Genomic DNA, 19279 nt, shown 5'->3' with positions numbered 1-19279 from the left:
TTTATATAATTTCATATAAATATAATTATCAGTATGTGCTGTTTTGTGTGTGTTTGTGTGTGTGACCAAGACTGCATTTTTAACTCTCCTCCTCACAGCAATATGTCTGCATTTTAAAGACACTTTCTCTAGCACTCCTCTTGACTCTGGAGAGTATTTTACTTTCCTTAGGTGCCTATTCAAGGGGCTGCTAGTAAGTTACCATCACTCCCTCCTTAGAGTAGAGGGTGTTTTAGTCTGAATGTGGGGACGGTTGGTTTAGGCCCCAATGTCTGTCCTATATACATTTCCCTTGAATTTTAGCAGCTCTTTTGAAAATGCTGATGCTGGCCCAACTTCTCATCAAACATGTATTGAAAATTAGATCCAAACAATGACTCTGGAATATCCTAAGAAAGTAAGTTGACTAGTCCTGAATTCTATAGTTAATGGACTTGTGTAACTAAAAGAAGAGATGTAGATAGGAACTGTCCCATATACAGGCATACCTCAGAGTTAAAAATGCAGCCTTGGTCACTTTCCTGGTGATTAGGTCCTCAGTGTAGTTCCTGAAAACTGGGATTCCAATGCCCCAAAGAGAGGGAATTCTGCTGGTTGAAACAACTTTCTATTTGCAAAGAGTTGTGCATATAAAAATCATGTTTACATTGTACTGTAGTCTATTAAGTGTACGACAGCGTTGTCTAAAAAAAGTACACAACTTAATTTAAAAATACTTTATTGCTAAAAATTACTAACCATCATCTGAACCTTTAGTGAGTTGTGTTCCTTCTGTTGGTGGAGGATCTTACCTCAGTGTTGATGGCTGCTGACTGATCAGGTCAACTGAATGTTGGGGCAGCTGTGGCAGCTTCCTATAGTAAGATAAGAATGAAGTTTGCCACATCAATTGACTCTTCCTTTCACCAATGATTTCTCTGTAGCATGCAGTGTTGTTTGACAACATTTTTACCCACAGTAGAACTTCCTTTGAAATTGGAGTCAATCCTCTCAAACCCTGCCACTGTTTTATCAACTAATTTTATGTAATACTCTACAATCTTCATAGCATCTTCACCAGGAGTAGATTCCATCTCAAGAAACCACTTTCTTTGTTCATCTATAACAAGCAACTTCTCATCCATTCAAGTTTTATCATGAGATTGCAGCAAGTCAGTCACATCGTCAGGCTCCACTTCTAATCCTAGTTCTCTTGCTATTTCCACCACATCTGCAGTTACTTCCTCCACTGAAGTCTTGAACCCCTCCAAGTCATCCATGAAGGCTGAAATCAACTTCTTTCAAACTTCTGTTAATGTTGATATTTTGACCTCTTCCCATGAGTCACAAATATCCTTAATGGCATCTAGAATGGTGAATCCTTTCCAGAAGGTTTTCAATTGACTTTGCCCAGATTCATTACAGGAATCACTATCTATTGTAGCTATAGCCTTATGAAATGTATTTCTAAAATAATAAGACTTGAAAGTTGAAATGACTCCTTTATTCATGAACAGGTGTTGTGTTAGCAGGCATGAAAACAATATGAATCACATTGTACATCTCCATCAAAGCTCTTGGGCAACCAGGTTCATTGTCAATGGGCAGTAGTCATTGAAAGAAGGAGTAGGACTCAACAGTGAGCTTAAAATATTCAATAAACCATGCTGCAAACAGATGTGCTGTCATTCTTATATTGGAAGAAGATGCCATCCAGGACTTTCATAGTTAGAGAGAAGTCAACACCTAGCTTCAAAGAGCAGGCTGACTCTCTTGTTAGGGTCTAATGCAGCTGGTGATGTTAAGTTGAAGCCAAAGCTTATTTACCATTCTGCAAATCCTACAGCCTTTAAATAATACATGACACCCCAAAATAATTACAATAGTAACATCAAAATTCATTGATTACAGATCTCCATACCAAATATAATAATAATGAAAAAATTTTGAAATATTGCAAGAATTACCAAATGTGACACACAGACATGAAGTAAGCAAATGCTGTTGAAAAAACGGCACAAATAGACTTCAATTTGTGAAAAATACAACATCTGCAAAGTGCAATAGTAATAAAATGAGTTATGCCTATACTGACCTCTGCTAGGAGCAGAGAAAATTTCTCAAAGGCAGTGGACCCAGAGGCTAAGAGCAAATGCTAAGATAAGACAAGTCTTTGTTTTTAACTCAGCTTTGTCACTTGCTAACGTTGTGACTCTTGGTAATTTACTATAACCTTACTAAACTTTAGTTTCCTCATTTACACATGGGATAGTCACAACTGTCTCATGGGACTATTACAGGACCAAATGAAATATTATATTTAAAGTACTTCATTCGGGGTCTGACACATGGTAAATATTCAATAAATATATATATGCATATATATATATATATATTTAAAGTTAGATTAATGAGAGTAAAAACTGCATTATTCACCCAAATAAATTGCTTAGGCATCAGGCATTAGTCTGGTTCTTACTTTGTGCTTCACAAGTGTAATGGTACAAGGGGAAAGTAAAGTGAAATCTGAAAAAGCTCAGATCCTAAACTGACATTTTACAGTTGCATATGGTATGACTTATTAATCCTACTAATCCTTAAATAGCCTCACGTGGCACAAAAAATATAATGTCTACATCATTTAGAATTAATCAACTGTCACTTGTTATTTCTGTATACGGTTCCCTATGAGAATACAGAACTTACCTAGTGATGGCTGTAGAGTCAGCCTCACAGTGGTCTATTTAGATGGCAACAATTTCATGACTACAATGTTATTTTATGTGGTGAAAAACAATTTGTTGAAAATGAAGAAAAATGTAAATGATTCCTGTAAAGAAATTAAATTAATGTTAATACTAGAACACAGATGTTTTGTGTGCCATACCTATGTAACCATGTCATTAAACTCAACTCTCTAATTAACTGACATCTGTTTCTTGTTCAATTTTGAAATGATTCATTGAGACCATTTGCAGAAACAAGTACACTAGTAAAGGAAAAAAAATGTTCCTGACCTTTTCTCCCCTACTATTTTTTCCACTTTATTATTGTTTTTTTTTTTTAATTGACTGGCTGACTGACTTAATGATTCAGAATTAAGACATATCTGACACTCCAAGGCCCCTCTATTTTATGTCTTAGCTTCAGATCCTGTAAAACAAAAGATTCTATAATAAAATCAGAAACACTAAATAATATTAAGCCACGAAAAACAGGTTGCTGAAACTTGGGCAAGATAGTCTAATTAATTTTTGAAGAAAAGCAGGAGAGCTAATTTTATACTAGCCCTGAAGCTCGGCTTCTATCAAAAATATTAATATTTTAATTTAATTAAACAAATATTGTTGTACATATATGTATTAGAAAGATAGCTATATTGCAGTAAAGCAGAAGAAAAATAAGGGCTTTGAATAAGAGAATTTATTCAAACTCTAATTCTGAAACTAACTCTAACTTTGGTAGTTAGCCTCTCTGAATTCCATTTTGCTTACACGTAAGTGGTCATAAAACTAAGAACAACATCAAGGGGTACAGTGAGGAATGACATACAGGCTGTTTATATCTGCCACTGTGGTGTATTATTCACAATAGATGCTTAATAAGTCATAATTTTAAACATTATTACTTTCATTAGTATCTACCTAGAACTTTAGAATATGCTTCCTACATGTTGGCAATTTCCCACATTAGTCATCCATTTTGCTATGATAAAACCCTGGAAATTTGAATTGTTAGCCTCTCTTGTATCTAAGTTCTAGATGCCAGGCAGGAGCTCAGCTGAGCTGCAGAGAGCTGTGCTGCCAGATGTAGAAATGGTTGACTAAAGCAACAAGCCAAAAATAAAAGGAACAGTCAAGCCTTTGATCTCTTACTGCAATAACATAATCAAAGTCTAAACCAGAGAAAGCACCAACTTCCCTCCCTCCCCTCCTTCCATTTTCCTTCAAGAATGGCACACAGGTCAATGACCAGGTGGACAGCATAGATATAGGGGATGTCCCACTGTTGAGAGAGCCCTAAACAAAACGTTCCTGCAGTTGTATGAAGCTAGTGGGGGAGAAGGGAGGGCAAGGAGAAAGAGCTAGGAGTGGAGAAGTACTGAGTTCTGACTCAGAGTGAAGAAAACTGTCTTCAGGTTTCCCTTCCCCCCTTTCCTCCAATAAGGAGATTTCAGAAGAGGTGCCTGAGGCAGGCCTCTGCTAAGTACCCAGATAAAGTGGGATCTGAAAGAAGGTGTCTGGACCAAGAATGCAGATATGAATATGAGCAAGGCCAGCCAGGGGTTCCTGAGTCCTTGACTGCGACTCCCTTCAGAGACTGCAGTTTGCTGCTTATCCACCAAGTCAGGTGTGGAAAGGGAAGCTTTCCCCTGTGAGGTCTGCCAGGTAAAGCCTTTGTAATTGCCAACGATTGGGCCTGAAAAATCACGCATAGAATTTTGGCCTGGGGCTGGACTCCTCACTAGGATCCTTCAGTCAGGGAAATTCAAAGGATGCTTAGATACAGACTTGATCAAAGTGAGGAGGTGGTCTCATCTGGGTTGGGGTAGGGGGCAGTATTTTTCCTTTCAAGTACAGTTAAAAAACCAGCTAGCTGAGCTGATGTAGTAGATGTGAAGCTTCTTGCATTCAAACTTGACCATCCTCACTGCTGAGTGAAGAAAGCAGTGTTGCCACTAGAGCCTCCTGCTGTGTGGTTGGTTATTCTTGGCTGCTTCACTTCAGAGCTTCATTCTCTGAACTACCTGGCTATAGCACCATGTATAGTTTGGATGATCTCAGCACCAAAGAAAAGTATATGTCAAATCTAGAATAAGGTCTTATGTGCAGTCATCAGCAGAGATACATATGTAGAATTTTATGATTCTGAATAGCTCTTTATAGTGTCATTTGGTGAGATTTATTTACTTTACTTCTTTTACATTAAAATTCTTTGTTTATAAGTTTATGCATAAGGATACATTATATATATATATGTATATATATACATATATATACACATATTGTGTTCAGGTTTTAGTATAGTACCAATAAATAAGCCCATAAATATTTTAAACTAGTGATGTCACAGCAAAGATATGAATGTACCTCCATTTGCATGAAGCCATCATAAAGAAGCTGATCTCAGAGTTAAGGACAGAATAACTTTATATTGCAAATTCAGTAAACTCAGGAAATGGGTAATTTTAAAATCAGTAACTTTTTATCATGATTTAGGTTCTTGTATGAATATTAACATTATTTCATTTGGAGATATTATATATTTAAAGATAAGTAAAAATAATTTTTATAAATTTTTGTCTTTTCCCAAAGAGCACAAGTTAAAATATATTGACATGTCAACCGGATATTCAATTTGCTGGACTCTTGCTGGAAAAACAAACAAACAAACACATGTGATGATGTAGACTGAATTTGGATTAAAGTATCCAGTGTAATGAAAGTTTTAGTCTTGTTTTTTAATGTGCATGTTTAGGAAACTTGGTAGAAACTCTCTCTGATCCTGTAGTGAAATCTTTAGGTGAAAGGGACACAAATCCCTACCTGGTTTGCTATCTGAGCAGGATGGAACACTCCCCAAATTGAATGATTTTATTGAGATCACTTTGCAGTGACATCAAAGTATATTTTCCCAACATATGGGAATATACACTTAAATATTAATTTTCTTTACTTTTAAAAAAGATTTTTATTTATTTCCTCCTCTTAAAATTGAAATCGGTCTAAAATCAAATGCTACTGTAATAAGACAAGTCCTCTCATGAGGGGCCAGAAGGAGGTGTGGAGGGAAGAGGAATCTTTCAGTATCATTCTTCGTAGAGCTTCATATTATGGTGTTTATGATGTTTTATGACATTACATGGAGTCACCTCTTCCTTCTTTCCAACTTCCCAATCATGGCCCTTTGAACTATTTCAACACCAAAAGCTTCATTGTATAGCCATGATCATTACTTATACGAAAATTTGTGGCAAGAATGGGGAAAAAAAAGCAAGAGGAAAGATAAAACACAGCTCCTTTCCTAAATCTGGATCAAACCCAGGATAAGGATAATTCCTTAGAGGAACTTCGTCAGATTAAAATTTCCTGGAGAATCGGCTCTGCTAAAATATAGCATGGGTTCATGGATTTAACCCAAGTAATTGTAATTAGGTTAACTTATTTTACACATTATATCCTTTATCCCTGTTCTCCAAAAATACATAATCCAGTCACTCTCTAAGGAGTTACATAGCTTGCTAGCAGAGACTTTGAAGGAAAACATTGAGCTTCTTAATTAAAATCTGAAATTGAATTCTATAATATCTTAAGTGTTTAGGTGGTCTCAAGTTTAACACAGGTAAGAGATTTCTTTGGCATACACAGACAAGTTTGTCATAAATTTTACCTGCCGTACCTTGATTCCACAAAATACGCTGTTCGGTAATACTGACATGTTCTGTTATTTGTTGCTTTTGCATTCATTTGATTAATTATGTTAAGTTCATTTCTGATTCTATCCTTGCATCATTTTAGAAAGTAGGGCAAGGAACATTTCCTTCAGTTTTCCTTCTGTCAAATAGTATCAGAATTTGAAAGCAAATAATTAAAAGTTTAAAATGGAACTGGAAGCAAAGAAAAACAGTCCTCTGTAAACTTTAATTCCTACTAAACTGTTTCTTTCCTTTGCTAGCTCATAAAGGTGTTAAAAAAAAGGATTATGAACATATTTTGTAAATCATAAAACTCTACATACTTAAATAAAGCATTATTAACTACACGTCAAGGGCAACAATTAATAGTTTATTTTCTTGCCTTTTGCCACTCCTACTACTTCGTTTACAATTTCTAAAAATCCAGAGTATGATATTTATTCTGTAATTTAGTAAAACACCTTAATGTTTGCAAATATCATTAAGAATAACTCCAGAATATTTTTGGACAGAAATTATGCTATATGTTTAAGATAACTAAGGCTTTCTATTTTTGTTATTTCATGATGATTTTCCAAGTTCATTTAGCTTTTTCAATATAAGAAAATATGTTTTAACTCCACAACTAATTGGACTGATACTTTTATATTTCTGCCCTTTGCTATCTTGTATATATCTTTTAGACATATGTAGGTATTAATGTGCTAACATTTCCTAACTTTTTAGCCAATGCAAACTTTTATATTAGCTTCCCTTCTCTACCTTTCCACATGTTTCTTAAGGAGTTTTTGCTTCTTTCCCTCTATTCCAATTCACTAATCAAACACTTGAAACAGTTTCAATGCAAAAATTTGTTATGACTTTATAAAATAATTTTACATTTTATTTATGTTTAACTTTATGTTTCAGATGTTTTCTGTAACATCTTTAGCAATAATCTTGATAAAAAATGTTTTACTCATATGAGGCAGTTACATTTTATTCAAAAGTCTGCCTTGCCAAAGTCTTTGCATAATTTAAAACTTATGTAATTCAAAACAGATCATGACAAAAATGGCGAATATCTCTGTCTATTGGTATACAGAATAATGTCATGTAGCATCAACATAAACATAGCTTATAATCATTCCTTATTCCTCTGCTTTGGAATTATGCTAACTTTAAAGACTTTTACATTTTTGGATTCTCATTATTTCAGTCTTTGTTGATGAAGTGAGATATATTAACATATATGTTTTTCAAATTTATAAAATATAACATTCTCAAAATAATATCCAAATATGTAAAATGATAAACAAGTGAAATGAAATTATATTTGACTATAAGGACAAGGCATTCCTTTTAAAACTAAAATAATGTCTTTAATTTTCAAACCATGAGTTTAGTTTTATGTCACATAAAACTATTCCACAAATTTCTTTGCTTCCTTTACATGATGGTCATGATGGAATACCTAGTAACAGACCAGCTCTTCTGCTGCAAATAACTATAAAAGGCACAGAAATATTAGGAAACAAGTTGTGAAAGGCAGAATAATGATTCCATAAAGATATCTAGACCCTAAGCCCCAGAACCTGTAAATATGTAACCTTACATGACAAGAAGGGGATGTGCAGATGTGAATAGATCAAGATGTGCGCCTTGAGTAAGAATATTATCCTTTTGGATTATCTGGTGGGCCCAATCTAATTATATGAATCCTTAAATGTGGAGAACTTTCTAAGCTGCGTTAGAGAGATGAGACAGAAGGAGAAGGAAGAGAGATGTGATGCAAGAAAGACACAACCTATAGTTGATTCTTGGAGCGTGAAGGAGAGGAGCTATGAACCAAGAGATGCTGGCAATCTCTAGGAATGCTGGAAAAGGCAAGGTAATGGATTGTCCCCCTAGACCTCTACAAAGAAACACAGGCCTGCTGATTTGTGGACGTTAGTCCAGTGAGACTCATGTCAGACTTCTGACCTGGAGAACTGTACAATAATATATTTGTACTGCTTAAGCCACTAAGTAAGTAGTAATTTGTTACAGTAGCAGCAGAATGCTAATACAGAATTTGATACCTGGGAGAAGAGTGCTGCTGTAACAAACACCTAAAAATGCAATCTGGCTTTGGAATTAGGCAGTGGGCAGAGGCTGGGAAAATGTTGTGGAACATGATAGAAAAAGCTTAGATGGCCTTGAACAGACTGTTGGTAGAAATGTGGACATTAATGACAGCTAGTGAGGACTCAAAAGAAAGTGAGGAGCATTACAGAGAAAACATAAATCATTCTAGAGGAAGCCTAAATAATCATTGGACATTAAAGCATTTCTGGTGAAATCTCAGAAGGAAGTAAGGAACATGTTGTTGGAACCTGGAGGAAAGAGGATACTTGTTAGATAGTGGCAGAAAACTTAGTGGAATTGTGTCCTGCAGGATTTTTAAGCAACAAATTAATGCTAGTTAGCTGAGATTTCCAAGCAAAGGGTTAAAGGCGGGTCATGTTTTCTTTCTTGCTGCTTATAGTAAAATTCATGATGATAGAAATAAAGTGAGGGTAAAACTATTAAAATGGAACCAGGACTTGGTGATTTGGGAATTTCTCAGCCCACCCAGATGCAGAAGATGCTAAAGTTAAAAGATGTACTATCAGAAAAGAAAAAGAATACTCTTAAGAAAAAGAAAGGCTTTGTTCAACTTTTCCTTAATGATTTTGAAAACACAAAAAGTCAGAGTATTTATTCACACAAATGGCCCTTTGAAGAGATTAGTGGTATGACTCATAGGTCCTCTCAGTCATCTCAGAAGAAACCAAAAATACAGAGGGAATTATCTAGGAAAGTTCAGTGGATGAGTCCCTTATCTAATCGAATGAATCCCCAGGATGTACATGGGAGATCCAGAAAGTTCTTGAGAATTGTATATCATCAGAAATACTACCACCTTGCACCAAAAGGAAAGAAACGTTAGTGAGTGAAAAAAGTTGCCAGATTCTCCCAAATTCTACAGATAGGTAACAGGCTAATAAAGCTACTCAGCTGCAAGTGGAAAAGGAAGGACATCTTAGAGAACAGAGACATGAACCTAGAGAGCAGAGTTTCAAGCCCAGAGAAGAGAATTTCAAGCCCAGAGAGGGTTGTTCCAAATTTTGAAACCTAATGGAATTTGCCTGGTAGATTTTTAACTTAATTGTGAACATTGATTGCTTTTTCTTTAATTATCTCCCTTTTTGAACCAGCATGTCTATAACTGTTATCACCGTCCTGTCCCATCATTGTATTTGGGACAGAAAACTTATTTCTTTAGTTTCACGGTCCAATGGATGGAGAGGAATTGTGCCCCAGAATGGATCACACCCAAAGTCTCACCCATTCCTAATTTGGATGTTACAGACAATGAGAATTGGGACTTTTGAGTTCTTTAGATTTAGTTGTGATTTGGAAATTTGAGTTGATGCTGTAGTGGGTGAGACTTTTGGGGACCTTGGGAGGAAGTAAATGTATTTTACACGTGAATGGACATATATATTTTTGAGGTCCAGAATAATGAGCCTGAAGATGTCCATGCCCTAATTACCAGGACCTGCGAATGTTACTGATATCTAAAAGTTGGCAGTTGTAATTATAAAGATACGGATACAGGTGATTAAAGTTACCTTGAGATGGAAGATTATCCTGGATTATCAGAGTGGACCCGATCTAATTACATGAGTTCATAAATGTGGAGAAACTTTCTCCAATGGGTCAACATGATGAGGTAGAAGAAAAAAGAAGAGAGACATGAGGTGACAAGGAGCTGACCTGCACTTGCTGGATTTGAAGAGGAAGAAAGGGAGCTGTGAGTCAATGATTTTGTGCAGTCTCTAGAAACTGGAAAACATAAGAAATACTACAGTTTCAAGAAGAAACACAGTCATGTCATCATCTTGATTTTAGCCCAGTGATACCTGTACTGGACTTCCCATCTATAGAATTGTAAGATGATATTTGCATAGTTTGATGCATTACTACACAGTTCTTTTCAGCCACTGGACAATAGGAAATGCATGACTAATTCCTGAGAGAAGGGAAACACACAAAGTAAGGCCCGTAATCGTCCAGGTTTTCTGTTTAAAGGCAGTTTGTGAAGTACATACAGTCCATGGAAGTAGAATTCAAGCAAGCATCCAAACTAAAAGCACAGGAAGAAAGATGGTTAAAAAAATAAACAAAGCCTCAGTGACCTATGGACAATATTATGTGGTCAAACATAATTAATTGAAGTTTTAGGAGAAAAGAAATTGAAAAAGAAATATATTTAAATAATTAATGGCTGAAATTTTTTCAAATTTGTGGAAAAGTTTCAATTCAAAGATCCAAAAGGCTCATTGTCCCCAAGTCTTATATTAAAAAAATGCATGGGATATTGTAGTTACATTGCTTGAAAATAAAAGTAGAGATAAAAGCTTAAATACAGCCAGAGAATTAAAATAAATGTACAATATACAGAGAATCAACAATTAGCATGATCATTTATTTATTAGAAATAGAGCAAACTAGAACAAAGCAAAAGCCTTCTTTAAAGTACTGAAAGAAGAAGAAACTGTCAACCTAGAATTATCTGTACAGCATAGACATAATGAAAGGAAAAGAGATATTTTCAGATAAAAACAAAAGCTGAGAGAACTTTTCACCAATAGAACTCTATAAGACATATTAAAGAAATTTAAATCAAAGGAAAATGAAGTTAAATAGAGTTACACAAAACAATGAACTGTATCACAAATTGAAAATATATCAATACATACAAAACACATTTTTCTAACTTCATTACTTAAGTCAAAAATATAAATTGTGGCTTTTTATAAGATATGTAGAAGTACAATGTGAGACAAAACTAGCTCAAAATATGGGACCAGGGTAAGTGAAAGAATACTATTGTTAGGTTCTTCCATTACAAATGAATGCATAACTCTTAGTACACTGTTGTAAGTTAAGAATTCATATTATGAGTCCTAGACTACCACTAAATAATATAACAAACATGCATAACTAAAAACCAAGAGGAAATAAAATAGATTAAAAAAAAACAAAACCTCAGTTAATGTGAAATAAAAAGGGAAAAAACAAATCAAATCAACCAATCAAATAAATTCCAGATGGGCTAAATAGAAAACAAATAGCAATTTGTTTTCTTTAAACTTAATTATATCAATGAGGTACAATTCTTTGTGAAAAAGACCAGGTGTATAAGGATACCCTAAGGCACAAAGAATTTTTTTCTAATCACCTAACAGTCAAGAAACAAAAATAAAAGGAAAAGCAAAACCCTTTGGAGCAAAATGGTGATAAAATTTGTTCATCATATCTCTCACATCAGCCTGGAGATTGTTGTCACTTTCATGAAAATGTCATACTTTATCCCTTGGGGTTTAGTCTGTGTAAAGGTAAATGTGCCTTTCTATAAGGTGGATTCCTGAAGATTAACTTCTAGGCACCAAATCCAAAACGCTGAATAAATAAACAAGAGGGACTTCCTAGAACTATGGTTTTAGCTCCTTCCTGTTATTCTGCAGCTTGTAAAATTTATTAATAGCAAGAGTTATAAATATCTGGGTATAAAACTAACTACTTGGGCTATATTATATAAATAGGCTAAACTCCACCACCAGGATGAGTTTTCAGACTCTGTAAGACCCACCTCACATAAGTTGCTAACACTGAATGTGACGGTGGTATATTAAAGTGGATAAACAAATGCAGGGCATTGCATGAGGGAAAAAGCAAATACCTGCCTACAACCTCTGGGATCATCTTTTGCATTTTCCTTTGGTAGTAGGTGACATTTCTTATTGTACTGATATGAACTTTATCATAGATTTAATGCCTAATCACCATTTTTAAACACATTGAAACTAAGGAGGCCCCTGCTCATATAACATGCAGTTACTAGAACATAAAAATTAATGTTGGATGTTGCACTTTGTCTTAGAAAGTTGGCTCAAGTTATGACCAGCTTATTCATGTCTATTCCGGTATCTTCTTTTCTCAGCTCTGGGACCCTGATTCCCTATCCTTCCTAGCTTGTCATATGCTCATTTGGCCTAGTTCATTTTGGAAACCTACCTGGACTATACTTTCTGGCTTTCCTCTGTGTTTTTATCTCTACATGATGCCTCATTTTTGTTTTCTCTGGTGATCCATTTTATGAGATAGCTGCAGTCATCTTTAGCCCCATGGAACTCTTCTGTCAGGGCTGATTGGTACTTCCCACCAAGAGATGAATAATGACAACAGAACAAGAAACCTAAGGGTGAAGTGAAGTGGGAAGATAATTCCAGGATTGAAAAAGAACACAGTCCAGTAGGGATGAAGCGAGTAGATAAATAGGTAAACACAAAGAGCTGAGGAGGAGCTTGGACAAGGCTAGAGGACTGGATAGAACTTATCTCTGCATAGTTGAGAACAAAGGTATGTCTGGGTTAGAACTAGTCATAGCTCCAAAGAGTTTCTGATTATATCAGCACCTTCCCAGAATAATTAGGACAAATAATTCGGGTAGGAAAGTACGTTGGGAGGAGGCAGGGTAGAAAATCAACTTTACCTTTAAGTTTCCCTATTTTATTATTTTGGTTTCAAACACCAGAGAAAAGTCGTAGACATGGAAAAACTATCCTGGCAGGAAACTGGGAGGATAGAAATCAGTCTCCAACAGATTAATTAGCAAGAGATGTTTTTTCCCTTGTCTATGAAGAAAGAGAGAGAAAAAAAGAGCAGAGACAGACTGAGACATTTGGGAGTCCTGAGAGCTATTGGTTCTTGTAGCCTGCTGCCCAGTGATGGTACAATGGAAGTGGAAAGACCCAAGTGATGATTATAAGATATGGCAGGCCAGATGGGATTCCCATGTCCTATATTTGGCATGTAGGTAGCGATATAGTCATGTCCAAGTCCCATGGACTACATAGAAGCTTCACTAGAAACATTGGAATTGAAGGAGCATGGAGAAATAGAATAATGGACATTTTAATAGCAGCCTGTGTAAAAGGCAAACCAAGCACCAGATGCCTTCAGCTGCTGAACTCCCTTCCAAGCATCTGAATAGGATTAAACTTTGGGACTGGGCAACACAATGGAAACTAAACCATGGATATCAAGTGAAGTCAAATACCCTGTCATCCTGGCAGATTGGTACTGGGGTGGGGTGGGGGGTGTCAAGAAAGAAACGGAGTTGTTTTAATGAAAATGGGAAAACTGACTATGTTCAGCACCTTAGCTTGTGATGGACATTCCTATTATCAGCCCAAATAGTTAATGAGTGTTTTGTGTAAGGCACTGGTGCTAAGAACATTGCATGTAGTATCTCATTTAATCTTCACAACCATCTTTTCTATGAATTGTAGAAACAATCTTTTCTACAATTACTTTAAATTGTGTAGGGCACAAGGCAATCTCTAAAAATTCTATACATACATTTCAACCTTCATGAGAAACTCAAGGCTTAGAAATGCAATTCTATCAGTCAGCCACATTGGTTTTTCTCTTTATCCACACTAATTGTTGCGCTATACCGCCTCCTAGGCTGCGTAGAGTGAGCAAACTCTAAGAGAGGTTTCTGAACCAGCTGATGGGATCTCTCAAAAAAGAGAATTGTGGACTTCCCCGAATCCGCCTGCCAATGCAGGGGACACGGGTTCAAGCCCTGGTCCAGGAAGATCCTACATGCCACGGAGCAACTAAGTCCGTGTGACACAACTACTGAGCCTGCGCTCTAGAGCCCACGAGCCACAACTACTGAAGCCCGTGTGCCTAGAGCCCGTGCTCCACAACAAGAGAAGCCACTGCAATGAGAAGCCCGCTTACTGCAACAAAGAGTAGCCCCCGCTCGCCACAGCTAGAGAAAGCCTGCGCACAGCAACAAAGACCCAATGCAGCCAAAAATAAATGAAATAAAATAATTTAAAAAAAAAAGAGAATTGCTTGCTGAGAAGGGCTAATACGGAAGAAAGAAGCAGAATGTATGGTGTTCATTGCATTTGTCCACTTTATCTCTTCATTTCTCCATCCCAAATTGTTCCATGCATGAAGGTGAACACTTAAGACATTATTTTCCCAAATATGTTTTTGGGGACACTATTTCTACAGAATGATTATGGACATAACAAAAAGCATTCCCAGGTGGGCATAAGCTAAAGAAACAGTAAGTACAACAGATTAAAATATGTGTGTACAGGCCTGGAGGGGGAGGGGAGGTTCTTTTTTTCTGAGTTCACAAAGGCTTTATAACTGCAGGAATTCTCAGAGGTTTTCATTAATATTTCAGTGGCAATCTCCTAGAAGGGGTAGCATTCTTAAACTCATTTGAGTATGGGTTTATAAACATATTTAAAATATCTATTTATTTATGTATGTGTATGTGCATATGCATTTATATATTTACATATGTATGTATTATTTGATGGATTATTTGCCAGATACCTCAAGGCAACAGTTGAGATGGGACGTATTGTGGGAAACAATGGTCTGGTAAAAAGGATATTCCTAACCAGCTTAAAAATCTGTGTATAAGTCTTCCTGTCCCCACACCCCGGGGCCGGTTTTTGGGCATGTCTAATCTTTTACTTTGCTCCTTACCTTTGTTTCTGTGCATAAAGAGTAAGGTCTTAGATAATGGGCACTTACCTTCCAACCAGATCCTATCTTTGAGTCTTAAAAAATGATTTGAACTTTTAACAATAATGCACAAACAATCCCTCTACCAACTGATATCTGTGAATTGCTTTGAGTGGTATATTTGCATTTCTAACCTTAGGGAAGTCAATCACTCAGCAGCTCAACTTGCCCTTCTGAAAATGAGTATTTAGCTGCAATAACCTAAGAACTTCCTTTTACATATATAATTCTCATATTCTAGAATATGAGGAGTTTAGAACAATTTTAAATTATACTAGACCACCAGCTTCTTTAGTGGCTTCCAGATTTTACCAATAAATTAGCCCCCATGGTAAACTGTTCCAAATATTTGGAGAAAGCTTGCTTGTAACTCTTTGCAACTAATTAAAAATATGAAAATATGATAATGAGAACAGCTGGCATGGGGCCCAAAGCCCCATATTCAATTAACCCCCAATCCTTTTTAAGAAATAATACAGGAAGGTTTAAAAATGCCACTATTTGTGAAACATATCCTCTTTAATTATGGGTTTAGAAATGCAGACTTACTGCATCTCTCCCTACCCTCTCCACATTCAATCCTCATTCTCCAGAGAATGGCAGACATCTTGCATAAGACCTATTACTGTTGCCCCATGATATTTTCCTGAGGTCATGTTTTTCTCTTTGTGCACACATTTACAAATCTATGAAAGCATATTTCTTGAGAAGAACATCTAAAAGGGAACATAGGGATGTGGATCAATAGGACCCATAGCTTTAAAAAGAGACCAGTGGGAAACTACAGAAAATGTCAATATGAAAACCCTTATCAGCTATACACGATGCTATTTAAGTAATAGGCTTTGCCTTGGGGTTCTCTAACCCAGTTATTCATTAACTGACAGGCAATGCCTGACCTGAGGGATATTATTATTGTTTCAAACTTGGTCTTTTTCTTCTTCTCCCAAAGTCTACAACATCTCTATTTCAACGGAACCCTTCTAATAAAATCCTTTTTGTGTGACTACATTTTCTAGAAAATGATAAATTGTGGGAAAAGTGGAATTTATTTTAAATGTTGTTTGAAGGTTACAATCTTATTAGAAGTCCATGAATTTGAAAAACTTTTAACTATGCAACGTATGACAGCTCCTGTATCATACAGCCCACTGGCAACAAATGAGCTTGGGCCACTGTTTCTGTGAATATCTCTATTCAGAAAAACCACCTAAAGCAATTTTATTTACTGAACATGTCACTACTGTTCCTAAGAATGTTTGATATTCTTTTCAGTTCATACTTTATTAGTTTTTACAAAAGATCAATTGATGACTGAAAAGAACATGAACTAATGAAACGTAACATTCGACTTTATGCACATTTTTCTTTTTGTCGAAAAGTGGTGTCTTATTTCTCTTGAATACTATATATCATTTCGTGTTTAACATTTGGTTTAACTGAATACAGGTGGATGATGTTTGGTAGTATTTTGAAACTGATACCTAACCTGGAGATGTTTTTTATGATCCAGTGTTTTGTACTGAGAAAAGTTCAAAGCAATATCTATAGTTGATAATACTATCATGTAGAATTCTGCTTTTCATTTAATTCCTCAGTTTTGTCCCCATTATTCCAACCTTAAGCAATGAACTTTGAGATGAATTATTAGTAAAAGAAAGTATACATGCAATCAAAGTTGTAGTGACAAATGATGTAAGTTTTTTTTATTGTTATGTGGTGAAATGAAATTCTAGGGTAAATACATTTAAATAGTATGTGCTATATTCCACAGCTGCTTAGGACATTGCTTTGTCAGGAAAGAGGTGGAAACTTTACATAACAATTAGTGCTTCCCTGTACAACACCTATTATGTATGAATAATTGCTCCTTTGCTTGTCTTTTGGGGATATGATAAAGCACTCCTTGGTAAAGCTTGAATGACATCAAGGTGAACAATTTTTGGATTCTGACTGAAAGACAAACGAGAATACTTAATACACAGAAGAGAGAAGACAAGGGATAATTTAAAAATACGTTATTATGAAAACATTTCAACTGGTTTCATAGGTCTCATCTATGGATTAGAAGAAGGAATGGTACAAGGCCATGGCTTTTCCAAGGATTACATTTCCAAATGTGAGTACTTTACAGTATACTTTGAAGCATGAGCATTTTAGAGTTCATAATATAGGGAAGTAAATGATCCCTTATTGTGTAATTATTTGTTATTGTCATAATTTTAGCCTAGATAGAATGGATTGTCCTCTGTGATTCATATATTAATATTAATTAAATAGTCATGTTAATATTTATTATTAACTATCTCTCAAACTTTTATTAGTGAAACAGAATTATAACGAAAACATTTTAGTATTATTAATGAGGTCTAAGTTCGTTGAATATTTACCATCCCAATTTAGCTCCTCTGCAGTGGTGAGACAATACCTTGCCTACTTGGGCAGAATAAGTGAATTAAATATAGAGTCAAGGGAATCTGAAACAATATGAGAGATGTCATTGTGGAGAAATGGGAGCACAGGGAAGCGTTAAGTATTGATAAGTTGTGGCCATGTAATAACTAGATGAGATGGCTTTTCGTCCTACTGCCCGTGCCTCCCGCAGCTAACAAGGCGGCTGTCCGTGTGTCCTGCGGCGCAGCCGCTTCGTACCGGCTCTTTCTTGGGGTAGGGTTAGCTTTGCCCGGGGACAGGGCCTCTGGAAAGCCGCGGCTGCTAAGCTGCAGAGAAGTCCCGGATGCCAGATATCAAGGCTAAGACACACCACAGTTGTAACAACAAGGAAAAATGTTGCAGCCTTAAGACGTGAAACTTATACAGTGGATTTTACTAAAAAGCAGATTGAAGAATTCAACATAGGAAAGAGACACTTAGCCAACATGATGGGAGAAGATCCAGAAACTTTTACCCAAGAGGATATTGATAGAGCGATTGCTTACCTTTTTCCCAGTGGTTTGTCTGATAAGCGAGCCCGACCAATAATGAAGCATCCTGAAGAGATTTTTCCAAAACAAAGAGCAGTCCAGTGGGGAGAAGATGGCCGCCCATTTCATTTTCTCTTTTATACTAGCAGACAGTCATATTATTCATTAATGCACGGAGCATACGGAAAGCTACCAGATGTAGAAAACCGTCAAGACCAGCTGAGAGCCAAAGGTCTGTTTTCAGAAAAAACTAAAGCCATAAAGCCAAAGACCCGATTGGCAGCAGATGGCTGATTAAGAAGGAACTGGGGTCTTCCGTGGTGGCGCAGTGGTTGAGAGTACGCCTGCCCATGCAGGCGACACGGGTTTGTGCCCCAGTCTGGGAAGATCCCACATGCCGCGGAGCAGCTGGGCCCGTGAGCCATGGCCGCTGAGCCTGCGCGTCCGGAGCCTGTGCTCCGCAACGGGAGAGGCCACAGCAGTGAGAGGCCCGCGTACCGCAAAAAAAAAAAGATAAAAAAGAAGGAACTGGAAGAAACGTTAGTGGAAAAACTGTCAGGTCAAGATTACGCACAGTTCATTCGGCTGCTGGGAAAGTTATTGGCGTTGCCGTCTGACGCGGCTGAAGAAGAATTTGCGAGCAGGCTCCTTAGGAGTGTAACCGTTCAATCGAAAAAACCGCTGATTGAGCCTTTGCAGTACGACGAGAAGGGTATGGCTTTCAGCACAGGCCAAGGTAACAGAAAGACTACAAAGGCGGACGTGGCTGTTTATGACCATGGAAGTGGGAGGATAGAAGTAAATGGGGTCGACTACCTGCTCTACTTTCCGGTGACTCAGGACAGAGAACAGCCGACGTGCCCTTTCCACTTCCTCAACCGGCTTGGAGAACACCACATGACCTGCACGGCGTCGGGGTGGGGCGGGGCAGGCGCAGGCGCAGGCGCAGGCCATCCGCTTGCAGACTGCGAGAGCCTTGTGCAGCTTTGTCACCGAGGAAGAGGTCGAGTGGATGCGCCAAGCGGGACTGGTTACTGCTGATCCCCGTGTCAGAGAGCGGAAGAAGCCAGGCCAGGAGGGAGCCCCCAGGAAGTTCACCTGGAAGAAGTGCTGAGTGTTCTGGGCGGGAAAGGAGAGGGACGCTGTTCACCTGGCATGTGGCAGACGCGCAGGAGAGAGTTGCTGGCCGGGGTGAAGCGGCACCATCAGACGTTGGAGTTGTGAGATGATTTATTCTAAAATGCAATGTCGTAAAGGTTACCTTCTAAAAATAATTATTTAAAACTGTTTAGCTTTGTTCTGCTGCTTTACTTTTAAAACTTTTTCAGAA

The 19279-nt window shown here is 37.0% G+C and overlaps 1 pseudogene; it reads left to right on the top strand.

Moving 5' to 3' along the window:
• The first annotated feature begins 17590 nt into the window (after positions 1-17590).
• LOC132499503 (small ribosomal subunit protein uS9m-like) lies at positions 17591-19063 on the top strand (annotated as a pseudogene).
• The last annotated feature ends 216 nt before the right edge of the window (positions 19064-19279 follow it).

Source organism: Mesoplodon densirostris, chromosome 11 (genome assembly GCF_025265405.1).
Source record: "Mesoplodon densirostris isolate mMesDen1 chromosome 11, mMesDen1 primary haplotype, whole genome shotgun sequence".
NCBI lineage: Eukaryota > Metazoa > Chordata > Mammalia > Artiodactyla > Ziphiidae > Mesoplodon > Mesoplodon densirostris.
This window is presented reverse-complemented; position numbering and strand designations above follow the sequence as displayed.